This window comes from Neodiprion pinetum, chromosome 1 (assembly GCF_021155775.2).
Source record: "Neodiprion pinetum isolate iyNeoPine1 chromosome 1, iyNeoPine1.2, whole genome shotgun sequence".
NCBI classification, from domain to species: Eukaryota; Metazoa; Arthropoda; class Insecta; order Hymenoptera; family Diprionidae; genus Neodiprion; species Neodiprion pinetum.
In genome coordinates this window covers 19794287-19818788 of record NC_060232.1, presented here as the reverse complement: position 1 = coordinate 19818788, position 24502 = coordinate 19794287, and the positions used below count along the sequence as shown (strand labels likewise).

General features: G+C 36.3%; 2 long non-coding RNA genes across 2 annotated transcripts; both read right to left on the bottom strand.

Moving 5' to 3' along the window:
- Positions 1 to 82: 82 nt before the first annotated feature.
- On the bottom strand, positions 83 to 2077 carry LOC124218908 (uncharacterized). Its single transcript, XR_006883237.2, has 4 exons — positions 1745 to 2077; positions 1471 to 1603; positions 924 to 1263; positions 83 to 846 (listed from the first exon to the last, which is right to left on the bottom strand). It is a non-coding gene; the product is annotated as an uncharacterized lncRNA (long non-coding RNA).
- Positions 2078 to 6557: 4480 nt separating this feature from the next.
- LOC124218903 (uncharacterized) lies at positions 6558 to 23122 on the bottom strand. Its single transcript, XR_006883236.2, has 6 exons — positions 21982 to 23122; positions 18873 to 19156; positions 15764 to 16047; positions 12654 to 12937; positions 9545 to 9828; positions 6558 to 6718 (listed from the first exon to the last, which is right to left on the bottom strand). It is a non-coding gene; the product is annotated as an uncharacterized lncRNA (long non-coding RNA).
- Positions 23123 to 24502: the final 1380 nt, after the last annotated feature.

Here is a 24502-nt window from a genome sequence, read left to right as displayed (position 1 = left end):
TGAACGGCGTGAAAACAATGATTCCGGCTGATGAATGCCTTTGCCAAGAATTTCACAAATTGCCACGAACAGACACTTTTGGCGTCTGTTTCGTCGAGTCCAAGATTTTTTCGTGGCCGTTAACTAGATAATATTTTTGGGCATAATTCAAAGTCGAGTTGACCTACGCTCTAGAAATATTTATTGATAAAACGCGTCAAATCCAAACGAATTAAAAAACAACAAAAAGTGCGAATATTTATTATTTAGTGCACAATAGGAATGTGTTTTTTCGTATAGATAAGAAACATAGACATTTTCAGTCAGTAAAACAAACATTTTGTAACAATAAATAATATTAATAATGCGATAAACTACGTGTGGAAATAAATCGATTTTTACCTAAATCGAAGGTCATCCGAGAGCGAAATTTTCATCGCAGACCCTCGACAATTACCGCATTATCATAAATTGTCCAACTCCGGATGGCCCGACGAACTCAAATGTTCTTCTAGCCGACACGATGAAACTAATGTTTCCTCAGTGAATAATTTATATGGAGCATTCCACCCGAATTCGACCAGGCTCCGACTCTCACCCTTTTCGATTCGACTCGAAATTTTGTATGTCGTTCACTCACATTAGTAGAGGCTACTATATTTTTTTTACATTTTGTTTTTCCATCCCGTTATCGAGTGACAATTCTTTGAAAAAATCTATGAAACCTAATTCAATCAATGACATGTTCTAATTGAAAAGCGGCTTTCCGACTCCAAGTGTATTGTCTAATGATGTCTTCGATCCACTCGCTTCCGGGCTCGAATTTCGTCTTGTCCTCGTATGGACGACGTTTTTTTCGAATATACGCTGGAAACATTGTAACATCACGTTACGATTGTACAAGCTTGTGAAGAATCCCTAAAAATTCTCAACTATCAACTTACACTTTGGAAATAACAATCGAGGGCACGAATTTTCTGTTCCGAGTTGTAAGTGATATTAGGTGTCAAAAAGCGTCCGAAGGTTCATCTGGACCAATTGGTTGCATCACAGAATGTACAGATGATTAGTCGATTTCCATACACTCGGTATACTGCTCGAGACGACATTCCGATCAGTTAAGCTTTCAAACAACTGCGACATGCTCTCGAAAACATCCCGTTCGACCACCGCTGATCGATAAGAAACTCGCCCATCTTAGTCATTGGAAAAGTGAAGTTCGCACAGAAAATCAATGTGAGAGAGACACTGTCCAAGGAATTCGCTCCATCGCTGTTGCATATTCTACAGACAAAACAAAAATTTTATTGTAATTAATACGAAGATACAGGTAAAAACAAAGCGGGTCAAAATTTTACATAAGTCAAGTCATTGAACAAACATATTTTTTTCTATCGGCAAAAATTGGTATGCAATAACTTAATATTTCGTCAACAAATTATCTGCGTTGACTCATTTAACAAAGAGAAAAAATTGTGACTGGAGATTTACCTTTGGCACCTTGAAGACAGACAGCTGCCATCGTCCTAAGCGCTTGCAGTTTGCTCTGCTGGCATCTCGCCCAGTTCGGCAGCCTGGGTAAGAACAATATTTCTCCATTGTGCACTCTGCTACCAGAAATAAACTGAAAATGAAAATTTGTGATTACACATGACAATATATGAATTTTAACCTCACTTTCATGCTCGTTTTATTCAATCCGTAAATTACAGTTTAATAAAGTATTGAAAATAGCATATGTATTTAAAAAATACCATTTTCTCACCTGCTTAGATTTAATGTAGGGTAATCAGTCACTACACCTTACGATGCTGATTTTTATCACAATAAAAAAATCTTTAGAAAACCCGTTTATACGCGCAAAGACGAAAAGCCAAGAATGTCGTGTAAATGCAAACCCATCTCCTCTCTTTGAAGCACTAGCGCTTCCCGTGGCTGCATTTCGAACCCAACCTTTCCTCACTTTCAGGGTCCACGTTTATAATACTTTTCCTGCAGGCGTTCGGGCTCCTTTACTGTAGGCTCCATGGTCAGATGCATGGACCTAGGCCGGTATTCAAGGTCGGTGCTTAAAGACCGGACTCGAATAAGACGGTCTTATACGAGGCCTTAAGATGGCGTTTGGTTTCATAGACGTCAAACAAGACGGTCTTCATCAAGTCGGTCTTATTCGAAGCGTAACTTACAAGGTTGCACAGTCCAGTCTTATTTGAAATAAGCATTGTCTGGAGCACGCAACATTTCATAGCATCTCAAGACGGTCTTGAACGAACAAGACGATCTTCGCCAAGACGGTCTTAAGCACCGCCTTGAGACCTGACTATGAATACGGGCCCTAGTATTATCGGAACTGTAACATCCGACCGGAACGTCCGTATGTTTTATCGACTATTATTACTGGATGTTACTTTTATCAACTAACCAAACTCGAAGTACGAGAACCTTGTAACCATAAGGAATTAAAACAACGGTCTAATTATTTGGAATGTCCCTAGATGGAAAGAACTATGACATTCACTAACCAAAGCTTAAAAACCATGTTACGAGATCTTCGCACTACAAAGAGCTATAATATTATTATACATTATTATATACCACTATCATATTAACACCATAATTAACTAACACGATTATATCCAATTATTATATAACACTCGACAATGCCATTTGTGCATTCGGAGCTGAGAGCTATACTATAAGCAACTTACGCTATACCATATAGCCTGGTGTATAGAAGACTGTAAAACCATAGATAAATATATAACCAATATAATGTAAAGATAGCACTGCTGCAATAATCCATAAAACCAGAGAGTGCAAAACCTTTAAAACCGGGAATACTAATTATCCAGCATGAATTATACTCTCCTCCGTAACGCCGTATTGTAGGCAACACGCGCAACGTTTTGAAGGCAATACAAATCTCCAATGTGAAGCCATACAGAGCTTCATCTAAAGAACACATTAGGAAACTTACCGACGAAACGATCGAAGGTAAATCAACTCGCAATAAACTCAAAGATACATACGTGGCAACGCCCAGTAACAGGCAACCAACAAACATAAGAAAAACATTCTAGAAGCTTCCAAGCCGATTTATATCAATATAAGAATTAATAATTGCAGAAGAGAATTATATACGAAAGCACACATGTGAACCTGCTCTAAAACTATGAATTATCAAATTGTTAAATACCCTAAATCTGTTAAGATAGTTATAGCACAAACACCTAAGAATATTCGCAGCAGCGCGATTCTAATAATGTTAAGCAAATAGCAACTATGTCTCATAAACAATCGCTATTGTACTCCAGGTGAATAACGACAGTAATCAATTATAATACATACGCAATTTTATATAGTTACACGCTATAAAACTAACAAACGACGAGTAACCAATATGACAATCTTAATATATAGACTTTGTAACGAACAGGATAGTAGGAATATTTAAGAAGTAAACAGGAACTAGAATTCAGCGCATCGTGACCCCGAAAATGCAACATACACCACGAAGCATGGGTCACCACTAGCGCATACGCACTGCGATTACCATATTAGGAAATAGCTGCTGAAAGCACGCCACAGGGGGGAAGAAGCACGGTAGCCGAGGGGCCAAGAGGGGCTTGCGTCCCAACAACAAATCCCACGCAGAATGGAAAATTACAGAACAACGACCCCGCACCTACACCACCGCACCAGCGCAGCGTTATACCATATGTAAAAGCTTGCAATATAGTAATAGCTAAAGAACTAAGATCACAGGCGTGCATGCGGCGAAGATGTCGTGCTGCGATCGTTCTGCGCAACGATCGACACCTATAAAAACGGCGACCGATCATCGGATCGTCCTCTTGGTTTCTACCACCAGATTCCTCATCTTGTTCCGGTACAGTCTCGCGGTAAAATCCTTTTGCCTTTTGCATTTAAACTTTTCATACAACGTTACTCTGCCCAAAAGTCCAGCGAGCTTTCAGCTCCATTTTGTCATATTAATTTAAGATCTTACACTAAGTAACTCTGTTTTTGTGACTTGAAATATTGAACTTATAAAATAAATCCAAGTTAATCAAAGTATCCAAATATATTAAAATCAATCATTCCGTTAAATCCTCTCACCAATCTACGCTGCAAGTCATCATATCCAGATTATTCTCAAAAGGTAAGCCAATTAATTAAATCTTTTATCCAATAATTACTCCTTCCTCGGTTCGTTCGATTAGAGCGACAGAATGCCCGTTGTCCGGTGTATTTCAATACTTTATCGGTAATTGGTGACCCAAACTACTGATGTGAGTGTAACTGTAGCTGTGTGAACGATTGCGGTGTCTAACATCTGGAAATTTCCACCGGGTACCGTTCGACGTCACAGGGACCACGGTCTTAACCATAGACTCATAAAGATAGACTGAGCGCCCCTATAAGAGGCACTGACAATTACATGTAAGGGACAGAGATATACCGGGAGTACTACTCTCTCTTTTCAATCGGCGACATGGTGGAAGACAACGAAGCAGTGGAAGTGGAACAGCTATAGGTAAAGGCGCATGATTTCACCTCATTCTCCTCTACCGCCTCGATCCCCGCCACAAATATCGTCAGAGAGAGAAAGAAGTACTCCCGGCATATTTCTGTCCTTTAAATGTTTGTTTCAAGCGGCTCATAATAGCGCTCAGTCTATCTTTATAAGTCTATGGTCTTAACGGGACGGAGCATACATGCCGTGCGGGGCCGAGCCGTAAGACCATGGAGACTAGAGTAAAGGAGTCCGAACGCATATGGCGGAATCGTCGAAAAGTGGTTCGTGAAAGTGATGAAAGATCTTGTAGTTTGGGATGTATTCGCAAGCGATACCCGCGCCTCGTTACGAATAGGATACGCTGACTGAGCCCGCAGTGGTAGCGCTGCCAGGCGGATACAATCCGCGGATCGTTCATCACTTTCACCGACCATTTGGCTAGCATTGCGTTCGGACTCCTTACCTCTAGTCGCCATGCGTAAGACGAAAAGGGGTGACAGGGTTTGTAATGATTCAAATATAACTGCTCATTGTACACGGCACGATCGGATGAGGTTAGACCCAGGGAGTGGGGCACCTGGTCGCAAATTTAAGGAGAAAATTATGAGGCTTGGTCTACGTCTCTCCAGGAGGAAGGAGGTGCGGAGGTTTTCCTCTCTGAAAAGAACTCCTAATCGATCCAAAATCGAGCATTTAAAAATAATAAAGTAAATCTAAACTACGAGGACATACCTATTGAATTAAAAATTAAACACTCCAAAACACAAGCCCAAATTTAAAACGAGACGATTGTGACGGGTTTTGAGTCCGCACTAATTATGTGGAAGGGAGGAACAATTAGAGACGGGGCGAGAAAGTCGGGGCTGATAGAATAGGTAAAACTTTGTGTTTATATTAGTGAGGAGGGTACATGTATTGCGATCGGGGGGGGGGGGAGTCGACTTAAAACTACTAAAGATACAAAGGGGTTGTAGACATCAACGGTGGCTGATCACGCCTCAACCCTTAGCGTCACTTAATTCTAACTTACAGGTACGCGCGCGGGGGGGGGGGGTGTGTAGGGTGACGGGGAGTGTGAGGTAGGAAGGGTCGGTATTGCGGGGGGAGGTGGTGTAGGGTGACGGGGAGTGTGAGGTAGCGAGGGTTGGTATTGCGGGGGGGGGGGGGGGGGGATTGCAGATCGGCGGTAGATTGCAGGCTAACCTGATGTCGGAGTGTCGGTGTAGCGGTGTTGAGGGGGAAGCGTCTGGGGTCTCGGGTCTCCTAGGTTCGTCGTTCTCTCTCTCTCTCTCTCCCTCCCTCCCTCCCTCCCTCCCTCCCTCCCTCCCTCCCTCCCTCCCTCCCTCCCTCCCTCCCTCCCTCCCTCCCTCCCTCCCTCCCTCCCTCCCTCCCTCCCTCTCTCTCTCTCTCTCTCTCTCTCTCTCTCTCTCTCTTCCTTTTTACTTCTCGCGTGTTACTTCTTCGTAGGCGTGTTACTTCTTCGTAGGTCGCTGTCGTACTGGTGGCTGGCGCTCGGCTCAGCCGAGCGTCGGTGGGCTTCGGTTAACTTCGGGTGTTTCCCGACGGGACGGGACTCACCCGTTCGGCTCTTCCCCGCGGGTTTGGGGTTTGTTGTGACTTGCACTCCAGGTGCAACGTCACACGATATAGAACGAGAAATAATAAAAGTGCAATAAACAAATATAGTGCCTTGACGAAAGACGGTTATTGACAATTATTTATAATCTCAAGCATATCCACCAATTTTAACCATATACACTGTTTTAAACCATATACACCTGGAATGAATGAATTGTGGAATGGATGAATGAATGAATTTTAAACCTAATGACGGCTCATGTGTGGATATATTTATAAATAAATTAAAATTTTCACTTTACTACTCATAGTTTATAAAAGATTTTTAATATTGATTTCGAATAATTTTTAATTTTCAAATAATCTTATAGGTTCCGCCATCTTGACCACCCCACTCACAGTGCCATCTGTCGAACAAAATTTGAAGTTTCAATGGAATACGAGACAATAATCGATTGCTATAACTTATGAAATTTATCGATTATATTTAGGAAAGAAATTTGTGACCGGGAGGTAGATTGAAAATGAAAGGTTCGTCGAAGTTCCGGTCAGGAAGAAGAAGAAATTTAATAGTTGAAAAACGTGAATATACAAAATCTACGTTTCGGCCGGGCCCTGCCGACCATCCTCAGGAAATAAAATCTAAATAGTTAACAAAAAATAGGATGCTTCAACAAAACAAATCAGAGTTGAGAGCATGGAATATGTTTAACAATACAATATTTGTTGTTTTACAGAATTAAGTGAAAATTAAACAGTTTTAACGCAGCTGTCAAAGTGACAGTTTTAGGTTACGTGTCAAAATTTGAAGATAGGTTAATCAGATGAAAAATTGGTTTAAGAGAAATGAAAATTTGTCAGAAAAAAGCTTATTAATAATTTGGAACAAAGGAGATGGGAAAAGATTAAATTAATTTAGAAAAGATTACTCACAAAAAAATGACAACCGGTACATGCTTAGATGTTGTTAGTGGTACAGCATTTCGGACGGAAGTGAAGGTTAGCGGGGAACCATCCGTAAATCTATGTTGTTGATCACGTGTGAGATTTGAACTGTGCTCGAAAGTCATGGAGTACAAAGGCAGTGACCAATCAGGAGTGAGGGGCGTTACTGTTTTGAGAACCAACGATAATGTAGACTAGAGGATGTTGGAGTATAGGTGGCTAAGATTTTCGATATCTGTACGTTTGTTAACCGAGTTCCTTTTGTTCTTAGAGATATGTATCATTTCTTTGATAATGCGTTTGTACCAATTAGGTTCTGTAGCAAGGGTTATAGAGTTGTTAAACTCGAAATTGTGACCCAGGGTCAAAGCGTGATCTGCTAAAGCGCATCTTTCAGTGACATGGCATTTGATATTAGAACGATGACCAGAAATTCTATTTTTTAGGTGTTGTGACGTTTGTCCAATATAACTCATGCTACAGTCTCGACATGGTATTTTATATACACAGTTGATTTTCTCTAAATTAGGAGTAACAGATTTAAGATGAGAAAAAAGAGACAGTTTGGTAGTATTAGATATTTTAAAAGTAATTTCAATTCCCTCGTTCTTAAGAATTTTTTGGATTTGGCTAGATAGATTTTCTACATACGGTATAGAGATAGAGTTTTTAAATTTATCATTAACATCAGTTGGATTGTTGGAGTCTACATTCCAATCAATCGAGTTGTACATTTTTTCTATTCTATACTTTTTGATATCATTGATGAATTTGATAGGGTAGCCATTGGAAGTAAGAGTTATTTCTACAAGTTTTAAATTCTTTTTAAGGAATTGAGGGTTTGATATTTTAAGGCAGCGATCGAACAAGGATATGGCGACAGATTTTTTGTGTTTGATGGGATGATGTGAGTTGAAATGAATGTATCTCCCAGACCAGGTTGGTTTATGGTGCCAATCTAAGATTATGGTGTTATTGTGGTTGATTACCATAGTGTCTAAAAAACTGATTTTTCCATCTTTTTCCAACTCGAGAGTGAATTGGATACGTGGGTGAAAGCTGTTGAATTTATTAAGAAGGAGTTGTAGATTTTCGTTTTTAACACACGTTATAATATCATCGACGTAACGATAGTAAAAAGGTAGGCTGAAAGGAAGATTTGAAATGATTTTTTTTTCTAAGTGTTCAAGTACCAGATTCGCTACTACTGGGCTAATCGGTGAGCCCATTGCTACGCCAAAAATTTGTTGGTAGAAATTATCTTTGTAGGCGAAATAGCATGAATCTAGACACAGTTTGGTGGCGGCTAGAAATTCTTTTTTATTAATGTTAGTGTGACCTTTCAAATTGGGCCAGTTTTTACTGATGATCGATATCGCTAGTTTAGTTGGAATGTTGGTAAACAATGATTTGACATCTAGGGATACTAACAGGTGATTAGGCGGAATTGTTTTTCCCCTGATTTTGTTTACAAAGGACCAAGTGTCCTTGATGTGATAGTCTGATGTACCTGTTATGTTAGATAAGACACAAGAAAAAAATCTCGAGATTTTGTAGGTGGGGGAATTGATGTTAGAAACAATCGGTCTGAGTGGAACATTTTCTTTATGAATTTTTGGTAGAAAATAAATTTTAGGAGGAAGAGAGTTATATGTTTTGAGATGTTTAGCCGAGTTGGAATCTATAAATTTTTTTTCTGTTGCCATAGACTTATCATATCGTTGACTTGTTTTTGTACTTTTAAAGTGGGATCACGAGAGATAAGGTTATAGGTAGTCGAATCATTAAGGATATCTTGACATTTTTGTTCAAACTCCATCTTTTCCATGACGACTGTAATGTTACCTTTGTCGGCATCGGTGACAACTAGGTGGTTATTATGTTTTAAGAATTCCTTGGTATGTTTAACCTTGGAGGTTATTTCAAAGTGAGTAGTGGGAGGATTTTTGCCAAGTTTGTTGCTAATGAGTTGGCTAATATTAGATCTTACTTTGTCTTTGGTGATTCCACTTTTGTTAAAAAGAGCTAATTCTACGCTGCTTACAATATCATCAATAGGTAAATTAATATTATTAAATGGTAAACCGTGATTAGGACCGAGTGATAAGGTATCTTTAATTTCAGAAGGTAAATCTGTCTTAGATAGGTTAACTAACCAATTATTATTGTGAAACTCTTTAGGAGTATGTATAAATTTAAGTTTGTTGAATTTTCTAATATTATCTGTCTTAATAGCATTGAATAAACGATTGGCCTTATTTATATCCAAGTTGAAGTTTTTATAATCCAAATTTGTGAAATGGTTCGAGAAGAAAAGGTTGATATTATTATTAAGTTCTTGGATTAACTGCCTTTCTTGTCGATAACATGTTTTAATTTCAAGCGACAGACACTTTTGTTGAAAAACGCGTAATGCTTTGATGAAAGTTTTTTCACTTTTTAAATGTTGAAGGTTTTTGATTTTAAAATTTAGAAAATTTGGAATAATTCCAAATTGGCGGCATTTAAGGAGGAACACCTTACGGTTTTTGATGCGTGCTAGTTTTTGCCGGTAGTTCCAGATCTTCTTGGTTTGTGAGTGATTTGAAGTTCGGTATGACGTAGGATGACGGTGGTACGAGACGTCCACGAAGCCGTTTCGATGCATTGTGTTTAGGAAAGAAATTTGTGACCGGGAGGTAGATTGAAAATGAAAGGTTCGTCGAAGTTCCGGTCAGGAAGAAGAAGAAATTTAATAGTTGAAAAACGTGAATATACAAAATCTACGTTTCGGCCGGGCCCTGCCGACCATCCTCAGGAAATAAAATCTAAATAGTTAACAAAAAATAGGATGCTTCAACAAAACAAATCAGAGTTGAGAGCATGGAATATGTTTAACAATACAATATTTGTTGTTTTACAGAATTAAGTGAAAATTAAACAGTTTTAACGCAGCTGTCAAAGTGACAGTTTTAGGTTACGTGTCAAAATTTGAAGATAGGTTAATCAGATGAAAAATTGGTTTAAGAGAAATGAAAATTTGTCAGAAAAAAGCTTATTAATAATTTGGAACAAAGGAGATGGGAAAAGATTAAATTAATTTAGAAAAGATTACTCACAAAAAAATGACAACCGGTACATGCTTAGATGTTGTTAGTGGTACAGCATTTCGGACGGAAGTGAAGGTTAGCGGGGAACCATCCGTAAATCTATGTTGTTGATCACGTGTGAGATTTGAACTGTGCTCGAAAGTCATGGAGTACAAAGGCAGTGACCAATCAGGAGTGAGGGGCGTTACTGTTTTGAGAACCAACGATAATGTAGACTAGAGGATGTTGGAGTATAGGTGGCTAAGATTTTCGATATCTGTACGTTTGTTAACCGAGTTCCTTTTGTTCTTAGAGATATGTATCATTTCTTTGATAATGCGTTTGTACCAATTAGGTTCTGTAGCAAGGGTTATAGAGTTGTTAAACTCGAAATTGTGACCCAGGGTCAAAGCGTGATCTGCTAAAGCGCATCTTTCAGTGACATGGCATTTGATATTAGAACGATGACCAGAAATTCTATTTTTTAGGTGTTGTGACGTTTGTCCAATATAACTCATGCTACAGTCTCGACATGGTATTTTATATACACAGTTGATTTTCTCTAAATTAGGAGTAACAGATTTAAGATGAGAAAAAAGAGACAGTTTGGTAGTATTAGATATTTTAAAAGTAATTTCAATTCCCTCGTTCTTAAGAATTTTTTGGATTTGGCTAGATAGATTTTCTACATACGGTATAGAGATAGAGTTTTTAAATTTATCATTAACATCAGTTGGATTGTTGGAGTCTACATTCCAATCAATCGAGTTGTACATTTTTTCTATTCTATACTTTTTGATATCATTGATGAATTTGATAGGGTAGCCATTGGAAGTAAGAGTTATTTCTACAAGTTTTAAATTCTTTTTAAGGAATTGAGGGTTTGATATTTTAAGGCAGCGATCGAACAAGGATATGGCGACAGATTTTTTGTGTTTGATGGGATGATGTGAGTTGAAATGAATGTATCTCCCAGACCAGGTTGGTTTATGGTGCCAATCTAAGATTATGGTGTTATTGTGGTTGATTACCATAGTGTCTAAAAAACTGATTTTTCCATCTTTTTCCAACTCGAGAGTGAATTGGATACGTGGGTGAAAGCTGTTGAATTTATTAAGAAGGAGTTGTAGATTTTCGTTTTTAACACACGTTATAATATCATCGACGTAACGATAGTAAAAAGGTAGGCTGAAAGGAAGATTTGAAATGATTTTTTTTTCTAAGTGTTCAAGTACCAGATTCGCTACTACTGGGCTAATCGGTGAGCCCATTGCTACGCCAAAAATTTGTTGGTAGAAATTATCTTTGTAGGCGAAATAGCATGAATCTAGACACAGTTTGGTGGCGGCTAGAAATTCTTTTTTATTAATGTTAGTGTGACCTTTCAAATTGGGCCAGTTTTTACTGATGATCGATATCGCTAGTTTAGTTGGAATGTTGGTAAACAATGATTTGACATCTAGGGATACTAACAGGTGATTAGGCGGAATTGTTTTTCCCCTGATTTTGTTTACAAAGGACCAAGTGTCCTTGATGTGATAGTCTGATGTACCTGTTATGTTAGATAAGACACAAGAAAAAAATCTCGAGATTTTGTAGGTGGGGGAATTGATGTTAGAAACAATCGGTCTGAGTGGAACATTTTCTTTATGAATTTTTGGTAGAAAATAAATTTTAGGAGGAAGAGAGTTATATGTTTTGAGATGTTTAGCCGAGTTGGAATCTATAAATTTTTTTCTGTTGCCATAGACTTATCATATCGTTGACTTGTTTTTGTACTTTTAAAGTGGGATCACGAGAGATAAGGTTATAGGTAGTCGAATCATTAAGGATATCTTGACATTTTTGTTCAAACTCCATCTTTTCCATGACGACTGTAATGTTACCTTTGTCGGCATCGGTGACAACTAGGTGGTTATTATGTTTTAAGAATTCCTTGGTATGTTTAACCTTGGAGGTTATTTCAAAGTGAGTAGTGGGAGGATTTTTGCCAAGTTTGTTGCTAATGAGTTGGCTAATATTAGATCTTACTTTGTCTTTGGTGATTCCACTTTTGTTAAAAAGAGCTAATTCTACGCTGCTTACAATATCATCAATAGGTAAATTAATATTATTAAATGGTAAACCGTGATTAGGACCGAGTGATAAGGTATCTTTAATTTCAGAAGGTAAATCTGTCTTAGATAGGTTAACTAACCAATTATTATTGTGAAACTCTTTAGGAGTATGTATAAATTTAAGTTTGTTGAATTTTCTAATATTATCTGTCTTAATAGCATTGAATAAACGATTGGCCTTATTTATATCCAAGTTGAAGTTTTTATAATCCAAATTTGTGAAATGGTTCGAGAAGAAAAGGTTGATATTATTATTAAGTTCTTGGATTAACTGCCTTTCTTGTCGATAACATGTTTTAATTTCAAGCGACAGACACTTTTGTTGAAAAACGCGTAATGCTTTGATGAAAGTTTTTTCACTTTTTAAATGTTGAAGGTTTTTGATTTTAAAATTTAGAAAATTTGGAATAATTCCAAATTGGCGGCATTTAAGGAGGAACACCTTACGGTTTTTGATGCGTGCTAGTTTTTGCCGGTAGTTCCAGATCTTCTTGGTTTGTGAGTGATTTGAAGTTCGGTATGACGTAGGATGACGGTGGTACGAGACGTCCACGAAGCCGTTTCGATGCATTGTGTTTAGGAAAGAAATTTGTGACCGGGAGGTAGATTGAAAATGAAAGGTTCGTCGAAGTTCCGGTCAGGAAGAAGAAGAAATTTAATAGTTGAAAAACGTGAATATACAAAATCTACGTTTCGGCCGGGCCCTGCCGACCATCCTCAGGAAATAAAATCTAAATAGTTAACAAAAAATAGGATGCTTCAACAAAACAAATCAGAGTTGAGAGCATGGAATATGTTTAACAATACAATATTTGTTGTTTTACAGAATTAAGTGAAAATTAAACAGTTTTAACGCAGCTGTCAAAGTGACAGTTTTAGGTTACGTGTCAAAATTTGAAGATAGGTTAATCAGATGAAAAATTGGTTTAAGAGAAATGAAAATTTGTCAGAAAAAAGCTTATTAATAATTTGGAACAAAGGAGATGGGAAAAGATTAAATTAATTTAGAAAAGATTACTCACAAAAAAATGACAACCGGTACATGCTTAGATGTTGTTAGTGGTACAGCATTTCGGACGGAAGTGAAGGTTAGCGGGGAACCATCCGTAAATCTATGTTGTTGATCACGTGTGAGATTTGAACTGTGCTCGAAAGTCATGGAGTACAAAGGCAGTGACCAATCAGGAGTGAGGGGCGTTACTGTTTTGAGAACCAACGATAATGTAGACTAGAGGATGTTGGAGTATAGGTGGCTAAGATTTTCGATATCTGTACGTTTGTTAACCGAGTTCCTTTTGTTCTTAGAGATATGTATCATTTCTTTGATAATGCGTTTGTACCAATTAGGTTCTGTAGCAAGGGTTATAGAGTTGTTAAACTCGAAATTGTGACCCAGGGTCAAAGCGTGATCTGCTAAAGCGCATCTTTCAGTGACATGGCATTTGATATTAGAACGATGACCAGAAATTCTATTTTTTAGGTGTTGTGACGTTTGTCCAATATAACTCATGCTACAGTCTCGACATGGTATTTTATATACACAGTTGATTTTCTCTAAATTAGGAGTAACAGATTTAAGATGAGAAAAAAGAGACAGTTTGGTAGTATTAGATATTTTAAAAGTAATTTCAATTCCCTCGTTCTTAAGAATTTTTTGGATTTGGCTAGATAGATTTTCTACATACGGTATAGAGATAGAGTTTTTAAATTTATCATTAACATCAGTTGGATTGTTGGAGTCTACATTCCAATCAATCGAGTTGTACATTTTTTCTATTCTATACTTTTTGATATCATTGATGAATTTGATAGGGTAGCCATTGGAAGTAAGAGTTATTTCTACAAGTTTTAAATTCTTTTTAAGGAATTGAGGGTTTGATATTTTAAGGCAGCGATCGAACAAGGATATGGCGACAGATTTTTTGTGTTTGATGGGATGATGTGAGTTGAAATGAATGTATCTCCCAGACCAGGTTGGTTTATGGTGCCAATCTAAGATTATGGTGTTATTGTGGTTGATTACCATAGTGTCTAAAAAACTGATTTTTCCATCTTTTTCCAACTCGAGAGTGAATTGGATACGTGGGTGAAAGCTGTTGAATTTATTAAGAAGGAGTTGTAGATTTTCGTTTTTAACACACGTTATAATATCATCGACGTAACGATAGTAAAAAGGTAGGCTGAAAGGAAGATTTGAAATGATTTTTTTTTCTAAGTGTTCAAGTACCAGATTCGCTACTACTGGGCTAATCGGTGAGCCCATTGCTACGCCAAAAATTTGTTGGTAGAAATTATCTTTGTAGGCGAAATAGCATGAATCTAGACACAGTTTGGTGGCGGCTAGAAATTCTTTTTTATTAATGTTAGTGTGACCTTTCAAATTGGGCCAGTTTTTACTGATGATCGATATCGCTAGTTTAGTTGGAATGTTGGTAAACAATGATTTGACATCTAGGGATACTAACAGGTGATTAGGCGGAATTGTTTTTCCCCTGATTTTGTTTACAAAGGACCAAGTGTCCTTGATGTGATAGTCTGATGTACCTGTTATGTTAGATAAGACACAAGAAAAAAATCTCGAGATTTTGTAGGTGGGGGAATTGATGTTAGAAACAATCGGTCTGAGTGGAACATTTTCTTTATGAATTTTTGGTAGAAAATAAATTTTAGGAGGAAGAGAGTTATATGTTTTGAGATGTTTAGCCGAGTTGGAATCTATAAATTTTTTTTCTGTTGCCATAGACTTATCATATCGTTGACTTGTTTTTGTACTTTTAAAGTGGGATCACGAGAGATAAGGTTATAGGTAGTCGAATCATTAAGGATATCTTGACATTTTTGTTCAAACTCCATCTTTTCCATGACGACTGTAATGTTACCTTTGTCGGCATCGGTGACAACTAGGTGGTTATTATGTTTTAAGAATTCCTTGGTATGTTTAACCTTGGAGGTTATTTCAAAGTGAGTAGTGGGAGGATTTTTGCCAAGTTTGTTGCTAATGAGTTGGCTAATATTAGATCTTACTTTGTCTTTGGTGATTCCACTTTTGTTAAAAAGAGCTAATTCTACGCTGCTTACAATATCATCAATAGGTAAATTAATATTATTAAATGGTAAACCGTGATTAGGACCGAGTGATAAGGTATCTTTAATTTCAGAAGGTAAATCTGTCTTAGATAGGTTAACTAACCAATTATTATTGTGAAACTCTTTAGGAGTATGTATAAATTTAAGTTTGTTGAATTTTCTAATATTATCTGTCTTAATAGCATTGAATAAACGATTGGCCTTATTTATATCCAAGTTGAAGTTTTTATAATCCAAATTTGTGAAATGGTTCGAGAAGAAAAGGTTGATATTATTATTAAGTTCTTGGATTAACTGCCTTTCTTGTCGATAACATGTTTTAATTTCAAGCGACAGACACTTTTGTTGAAAAACGCGTAATGCTTTGATGAAAGTTTTTTCACTTTTTAAATGTTGAAGGTTTTTGATTTTAAAATTTAGAAAATTTGGAATAATTCCAAATTGGCGGCATTTAAGGAGGAACACCTTACGGTTTTTGATGCGTGCTAGTTTTTGCCGGTAGTTCCAGATCTTCTTGGTTTGTGAGTGATTTGAAGTTCGGTATGACGTAGGATGACGGTGGTACGAGACGTCCACGAAGCCGTTTCGATGCATTGTGTTTAGGAAAGAAATTTGTGACCGGGAGGTAGATTGAAAATGAAAGGTTCGTCGAAGTTCCGGTCAGGAAGAAGAAGAAATTTAATAGTTGAAAAACGTGAATATACAAAATCTACGTTTCGGCCGGGCCCTGCCGACCATCCTCAGGAAATAAAATCTAAATAGTTAACAAAAAATAGGATGCTTCAACAAAACAAATCAGAGTTGAGAGCATGGAATATGTTTAACAATACAATATTTGTTGTTTTACAGAATTAAGTGAAAATTAAACAGTTTTAACGCAGCTGTCAAAGTGACAGTTTTAGGTTACGTGTCAAAATTTGAAGATAGGTTAATCAGATGAAAAATTGGTTTAAGAGAAATGAAAATTTGTCAGAAAAAAGCTTATTAATAATTTGGAACAAAGGAGATGGGAAAAGATTAAATTAATTTAGAAAAGATTACTCACAAAAAAATGACAACCGGTACATGCTTAGATGTTGTTAGTGGTACAGCATTTCGGACGGAAGTGAAGGTTAGCGGGGAACCATCCGTAAATCTATGTTGTTGATCACGTGTGAGATTTGAACTGTGCTCGAAAGTCATGGAGTACAAAGGCAGTGACCAATCAGGAGTGAGGGGCGTTACTGTTTTGAGAACCAACGATAATGTAGACTAGAGGATGTTGGAGTATAGGTGGCTAAGATTTTCGATATCTGTACGTTTGTTAACCGAGTTCCTTTTGTTCTTAGAGATATGTATCATTTCTTTGATAATGCGTTTGTACCAATTAGGTTCTGTAGCAAGGGTTATAGAGTTGTTAAACTCGAAATTGTGACCCAGGGTCAAAGCGTGATCTGCTAAAGCGCATCTTTCAGTGACATGGCATTTGATATTAGAACGATGACCAGAAATTCTATTTTTTAGGTGTTGTGACGTTTGTCCAATATAACTCATGCTACAGTCTCGACATGGTATTTTATATACACAGTTGATTTTCTCTAAATTAGGAGTAACAGATTTAAGATGAGAAAAAAGAGACAGTTTGGTAGTATTAGATATTTTAAAAGTAATTTCAATTCCCTCGTTCTTAAGAATTTTTTGGATTTGGCTAGATAGATTTTCTACATACGGTATAGAGATAGAGTTTTTAAATTTATCATTAACATCAGTTGGATTGTTGGAGTCTACATTCCAATCAATCGAGTTGTACATTTTTTCTATTCTATACTTTTTGATATCATTGATGAATTTGATAGGGTAGCCATTGGAAGTAAGAGTTATTTCTACAAGTTTTAAATTCTTTTTAAGGAATTGAGGGTTTGATATTTTAAGGCAGCGATCGAACAAGGATATGGCGACAGATTTTTTGTGTTTGATGGGATGATGTGAGTTGAAATGAATGTATCTCCCAGACCAGGTTGGTTTATGGTGCCAATCTAAGATTATGGTGTTATTGTGGTTGATTACCATAGTGTCTAAAAAACTGATTTTTCCATCTTTTTCCAACTCGAGAGTGAATTGGATACGTGGGTGAAAGCTGTTGAATTTATTAAGAAGGAGTTGTAGATTTTCGTTTTTAACACACGTTATAATATCATCGACGTAACGATAGTAAAAAGGTAGGCTGAAAGGAAGATTTGAAATGATTTTTTTTTCTAAGTGTTCAAGTACCAGATTCGCTACTACTGGGCTAATCGGTGAGCCCATTGCTACGCCAAAAATTTGTTGGTAGAAATTATCTTTGTAGGCGAAATAGCATGAATCTAGACACAGTTTGGTGGCGGCTAGAAATTCTTTTTTATTAATGTTAGTGTGACCTTTCAAATTGGGCCAGTTTTTACTGATGATCGATATCGCTAGTTTAGTTGGAATGTTGGTAAACAATGATTTGACATCTAGGGATACTAACAGGTGATTAGGCGGAATTGTTTTTCCCCTGATTTTGTTTACAAAGGACCAAGTGTCCTTGATGTGATAGTCTGATGTACCTGTTATGTTAGATAAGACACAAGAAAAAAATCTCGAGATTTTGTAGGTGGGGGAATTGATGTTAGAAACAATCGGTCTGAGTGGAACATTTTCTTTATGAATTTTTGGTAGAAAATAAATTTTAGGAGGAAGAGAGTTATATGTTTTGAGATGTTTAGCCGAGTTGGAATCTATAAATTTTTTTCTGTTGCCATAGACTTATCATATCGTTGACTTGTTTTTGTACTTTTAAAGTGGGATCACGAGAGATAAGGTTATAGGTAGTCGAATCATTAAGGATATCTTGACATTTTTGTTCAAACTCCATCTTTTCCATGACGACTGTAATGTTACCTTTGTCGGCATCGGTGACAACTAGGTGGTTATTATGTTTTAAGAATTCCTTGGTATGTTTAACCTTGGAGGTTATTTCAAAGTGAGTAGTGGGAGGATTTTTGCCAAGTTTGTTGCTAATGAGTTGGCTAATATTAGATCTTACTTTGTCTTTGGTGATTCCACTTTTGTTAAAAAGAGCTAATTCTACGCTGCTTACAATATCATCAATAGGTAAATTAATATTATTAAATGGTAAACCGTGATTAGGACCGAGTGATAAGGTATCTTTAATTTCAGAAGGTAAATCTGTCTTAGATAGGTTAACTAACCAATTATTATTGTGAAACTCTTTAGGAGTATGTATAAATTTAAGTTTGTTGAATTTTCTAATATTATCTGTCTTAATAGCATTGAATAAACGATTGGCCTTATTTATATCCAAGTTGAAGTTTTTATAATCCAAATTTGTGAAATGGTTCGAGAAGAAAAGGTTGATATTATTATTAAGTTCTTGGATTAACTGCCTTTCTTGTCGATAACATGTTTTAATTTCAAGCGACAGACACTTTTGTTGAAAAACGCGTAATGCTTTGATGAAAGTTTTTTCACTTTTTAAATGTTGAAGGTTTTTGATTTTAAAATTTAGAAAATTTGGAATAATTCCAAATTGGCGGCATTTAAGGAGGAACACCTTACGGTTTTTGATGCGTGCTAGTTTTTGCCGGTAGTTCCAGATCTTCTTGGTTTGTGAGTGATTTGAAGTTCGGTATGACGTAGGATGACGGTGGTACGAGACGTCCACGAAGCCGTTTCGATGCATTGTGTTTAGGAAAGAAATTTGTGACCGGGAGGTAGATTGAAAATGAAAGGTTCGTCGAAGTTCCGGTCAGGAAGAAGAAGAAATTTAATAGTTGAAAAACGTGAATATACAAAATCTACGTTTCGGCCGGGCCCTGCCGACCATCCTCAGGAAATAAAATCTAAATAGTTAACAAAAAATAGGATGCTTCAACAAAACAAATCAGAGTTGAGAGCATGGAATATGTTTAACAATACAATATTTGTTGTTTTACAGAATTAAGTGAAAATTAAACAGTTTTAACGCAGCTGTCAAAGTGACAGTTTTAGGTTACGTGTCAAAATTTGAAGATAGGTTAATCAGATGAAAAATTGGTTTAAGAGAAATGAAAATTTGTCAGAAAAAAGCTTATTAATAATTTGGAACAAAGGAGATGGGAAAAGATTAAATTAATTTAGAAAAGATTACTCACAAAAAAATGACAACCGGTACATGCTTAGATGTTGTTAGTGGTACAGCATTTCGGACGGAAGTGAAGGTTAGCGGGGAACCATCCGTAAATCTATGTTGTTGATCACGTGTGAGATTTGAACTGTGCTCGAAAGTCATGGAGTACAAAGGCAGTGACCAATCAGGAGTGAGGGGCGTTACTGTTTTGAGAACCAACGATAATGTAGACTAGAGGATGTTGGAGTATAGGTGGCTAAGATTTTCGATATCTGTACGTTTGTTAACCGAGTTCCTTTTGTTCTTAGAGATATGTATCATTTCTTTGATAATGCGTTTGTACCAATTAGGTTCTGTAGCAAGGGTTATAGAGTTGTTAAACTCGAAATTGTGACCCAGGGTCAAAGCGTGATCTGCTAAAGCGCATCTTTCAGTGACATGGCATTTGATATTAGAACGATGACCAGAAATTCTATTTTTTAGGTGTTGTGACGTTTGTCCAATATAACTCATGCTACAGTCTCGACATGGTATTTTATATACACAGTTGATTTTCTCTAAATTAGGAGTAACAGATTTAAGATGAGAAAAAAGAGACAGTTTGGTAGTATTAGATATTTTAAAAGTAATTTCAATTCCCTCGTTCTTAAGAATTTTTTGGATTTGGCTAGATAGATTTTCTACATACGGTATAGAGATAGAGTTTTTAAATTTATCATTAACATCAGTTGGATTGTTGGAGTCTACATTCCAATCAATCGAGTTGTACATTTTTTCTATTCTATACTTTTTGATATCATTGATGAATTTGATAGGGTAGCCATTGGAAGTAAGAGTTATTTCTACAAGTTTTAAATTCTTTTTAAGGAATTGAGGGTTTGATATTTTAAGGCAGCGATCGAACAAGGATATGGCGACAGATTTTTTGTGTTTGATGGGATGATGTGAGTTGAAATGAATGTATCTCCCAGACCAGGTTGGTTTATGGTGCCAATCTAAGATTATGGTGTTATTGTGGTTGATTACCATAGTGTCTAAAAAACTGATTTTTCCATCTTTTTCCAACTCGAGAGTGAATTGGATACGTGGGTGAAAGCTGTTGAATTTATTAAGAAGGAGTTGTAGATTTTCGTTTTTAACACACGTTATAATATCATCGACGTAACGATAGTAAAAAGGTAGGCTGAAAGGAAGATTTGAAATGATTTTTTTTTCTAAGTGTTCAAGTACCAGATTCGCTACTACTGGGCTAATCGGTGAGCCCATTGCTACGCCAAAAATTTGTTGGTAGAAATTATCTTTGTAGGCGAAATAGCATGAATCTAGACACAGTTTGGTGGCGGCTAGAAATTCTTTTTTATTAATGTTAGTGTGACCTTTCAAATTGGGCCAGTTTTTACTGATGATCGATATCGCTAGTTTAGTTGGAATGTTGGTAAACAATGATTTGACATCTAGGGATACTAACAGGTGATTAGGCGGAATTGTTTTTCCCCTGATTTTGTTTACAAAGGACCAAGTGTCCTTGATGTGATAGTCTGATGTACCTGTTATGTTAGATAAGACACAAGAAAAAAATCTCGAGATTTTGTAGGTGGGGGAATTGATGTTAGAAACAATCGGTCTGAGTGGAACATTTTCTTTATGAATTTTTGGTAGAAAATAAATTTTAGGAGGAAGAGAGTTATATGTTTTGAGATGTTTAGCCGAGTTGGAATCTATAAATTTTTTTCTGTTGCCATAGACTTATCATATCGTTGACTTGTTTTTGTACTTTTAAAGTGGGATCACGAGAGATAAGGTTATAGGTAGTCGAATCATTAAGGATATCTTGACATTTTTGTTCAAACTCCATCTTTTCCATGACGACTGTAATGTTACCTTTGTCGGCATCGGTGACAACTAGGTGGTTATTATGTTTTAAGAATTCCTTGGTATGTTTAACCTTGGAGGTTATTTCAAAGTGAGTAGTGGGAGGATTTTTGCCAAGTTTGTTGCTAATGAGTTGGCTAATATTAGATCTTACTTTGTCTTTGGTGATTCCACTTTTGTTAAAAAGAGCTAATTCTACGCTGCTTACAATATCATCAATAGGTAAATTAATATTATTAAATGGTAAACCGTGATTAGGACCGAGTGATAAGGTATCTTTAATTTCAGAAGGTAAATCTGTCTTAGATAGGTTAACTAACCAATTATTATTGTGAAACTCTTTAGGAGTATGTATAAATTTAAGTTTGTTGAATTTTCTAATATTATCTGTCTTAATAGCATTGAATAAACGATTGGCCTTATTTATATCCAAGTTGAAGTTTTTATAATCCAAATTTGTGAAATGGTTCGAGAAGAAAAGGTTGATATTATTATTAAGTTCTTGGATTAACTGCCTTTCTTGTCGATAACATGTTTTAATTTCAAGCGACAGACACTTTTGTTGAAAAACGCGTAATGCTTTGATGAAAGTTTTTTCACTTTTTAAATGTTGAAGGTTTTTGATTTTAAAATTTAGAAAATTTGGAATAATTCCAAATTGGCGGCATTTAAGGAGGAACACCTTACGGTTTTTGATGCGTGCTAGTTTTTGCCGGTAGTTCCAGATCTTCTTGGTTTGTGAGTGATTTGAAGTTCGGTATGACGTAGGATGACGGTGGTACGAGACGTCCACGAAGCCGTTTCGATGCATTGTGTTTAGGAAAGAAATTTGTGACCGGGAGGTAGATTGAAAATGAAAGGTTCGTCGAAGTTCCGGTCAGGAAGAAGAAGAAATTTAATAGTTGAAAAACGTGAATATACAAAATCTACGTTTCGGCCGGGCCCTGCCGACCATCCTCAGGAAATAAAATCTAAATAGTTAACAAAAAATAGGATGCTTCAACAAAACAAATCAGAGTTGAGAGCATGGAATATGTTTAACAATACAATATTTGTTGTTTTACAGAATTAAGTGAAAATTAAACAGTTTTAACGCAGCTGTCAAAGTGACAGTTTTAGGTTACGTGTCAAAATTTGAAGATAGGTTAATCAGATGAAAAATTGGTTTAAGAGAAATGAAAATTTGTCAGAAAAAAGCTTATTAATAATTTGGAACAAAGGAGATGGGAAAAGATTAAATTAATTTAGAAAAGATTACTCACAAAAAAATGACAACCGGTACATGCTTAGATGTTGTTAGTGGTACAGCATTTCGGACGGAAGTGAAGGTTAGCGGGGAACCATCCGTAAATCTATGTTGTTGATCACGTGTGAGATTTGAACTGTGCTCGAAAGTCATGGAGTACAAAGGCAGTGACCAATCAGGAGTGAGGGGCGTTACTGTTTTGAGAACCAACGATAATGTAGACTAGAGGATGTTGGAGTATAGGTGGCTAAGATTTTCGATATCTGTACGTTTGTTAACCGAGTTCCTTTTGTTCTTAGAGATATGTATCATTTCTTTGATAATGCGTTTGTACCAATTAGGTTCTGTAGCAAGGGTTATAGAGTTGTTAAACTCGAAATTGTGACCCAGGGTCAAAGCGTGATCTGCTAAAGCGCATCTTTCAGTGACATGGCATTTGATATTAGAACGATGACCAGAAATTCTATTTTTTAGGTGTTGTGACGTTTGTCCAATATAACTCATGCTACAGTCTCGACATGGTATTTTATATACACAGTTGATTTTCTCTAAATTAGGAGTAACAGATTTAAGATGAGAAAAAAGAGACAGTTTGGTAGTATTAGATATTTTAAAAGTAATTTCAATTCCCTCGTTCTTAAGAATTTTTTGGATTTGGCTAGATAGATTTTCTACATACGGTATAGAGATAGAGTTTTTAAATTTATCATTAACATCAGTTGGATTGTTGGAGTCTACATTCCAATCAATCGAGTTGTACATTTTTTCTATTCTATACTTTTTGATATCATTGATGAATTTGATAGGGTAGCCATTGGAAGTAAGAGTTATTTCTACAAGTTTTAAATTCTTTTTAAGGAATTGAGGGTTTGATATTTTAAGGCAGCGATCGAACAAGGATATGGCGACAGATTTTTTGTGTTTGATGGGATGATGTGAGTTGAAATGAATGTATCTCCCAGACCAGGTTGGTTTATGGTGCCAATCTAAGATTATGGTGTTATTGTGGTTGATTACCATAGTGTCTAAAAAACTGATTTTTCCATCTTTTTCCAACTCGAGAGTGAATTGGATACGTGGGTGAAAGCTGTTGAATTTATTAAGAAGGAGTTGTAGATTTTCGTTTTTAACACACGTTATAATATCATCGACGTAACGATAGTAAAAAGGTAGGCTGAAAGGAAGATTTGAAATGATTTTTTTTTCTAAGTGTTCAAGTACCAGATTCGCTACTACTGGGCTAATCGGTGAGCCCATTGCTACGCCAAAAATTTGTTGGTAGAAATTATCTTTGTAGGCGAAATAGCATGAATCTAGACACAGTTTGGTGGCGGCTAGAAATTCTTTTTTATTAATGTTAGTGTGACCTTTCAAATTGGGCCAGTTTTTACTGATGATCGATATCGCTAGTTTAGTTGGAATGTTGGTAAACAATGATTTGACATCTAGGGATACTAACAGGTGATTAGGCGGAATTGTTTTTCCCCTGATTTTGTTTACAAAGGACCAAGTGTCCTTGATGTGATAGTCTGATGTACCTGTTATGTTAGATAAGACACAAGAAAAAAATCTCGAGATTTTGTAGGTGGGGGAATTGATGTTAGAAACAATCGGTCTGAGTGGAACATTTTCTTTATGAATTTTTGGTAGAAAATAAATTTTAGGAGGAAGAGAGTTATATGTTTTGAGATGTTTAGCCGAGTTGGAATCTATAAATTTTTTCTGTTGCCATAGACTTATCATATCGTTGACTTGTTTTTGTACTTTTAAAGTGGGATCACGAGAGATAAGGTTATAGGTAGTCGAATCATTAAGGATATCTTGACATTTTTGTTCAAACTCCATCTTTTCCATGACGACTGTAATGTTACCTTTGTCGGCATCGGTGACAACTAGGTGGTTATTATGTTTTAAGAATTCCTTGGTATGTTTAACCTTGGAGGTTATTTCAAAGTGAGTAGT